We start from the raw sequence: 287 nt of genomic DNA, 5'->3' as shown, positions 1-287 counted from the left end.
AGACAATGATTTAAGAGCCACTGGGGTTAAAATCCCGACGGCTTGAGAAAGTTGATTCCCCTCTCTGTCCCTCTTTTTCCTCCGCTGTGGAATAGGGGTGCAAGGAGGCCTGGTAGTGAAAAGCCAGAAGGAGATAAGTTGTGCGAAGCACTTCGCTAGGTTCAGTCATTAATCTTTCGTTGCCTCCACGCGGACTGGGAAGAACCCCCGCGGGCCAGGTGCGGCGCATGAGCGCCGCCGGGAGGTTGGCGCAGGCGGCGCTGGGACCCTGACACGGGTCTCGCCCT

General features: G+C 58.2%; 1 protein-coding gene across 1 annotated transcript in view; it reads left to right on the top strand.

Annotated features, from left to right (window-relative positions):
• The window catches only part of CRLF3 (cytokine receptor-like factor 3), a 52,425-nt gene that overhangs the window by 10,923 nt on the left and 41,215 nt on the right, over nucleotides 1-287 (top strand). The gene's annotated exons all lie outside the window — the stretch shown is intronic.

The sequence above is a fragment of the Bison bison genome, unplaced genomic scaffold, assembly GCF_000754665.1.
Source record: "Bison bison bison isolate TAMUID 2011002044 unplaced genomic scaffold, Bison_UMD1.0 scf7180017864472, whole genome shotgun sequence".
In the NCBI taxonomy this organism is placed as follows: Eukaryota; Metazoa; Chordata; class Mammalia; order Artiodactyla; family Bovidae; genus Bison; species Bison bison.
Note: the sequence above shows the minus strand (reverse complement) of the source record. Positions and strands in the feature narration are given on the sequence as shown.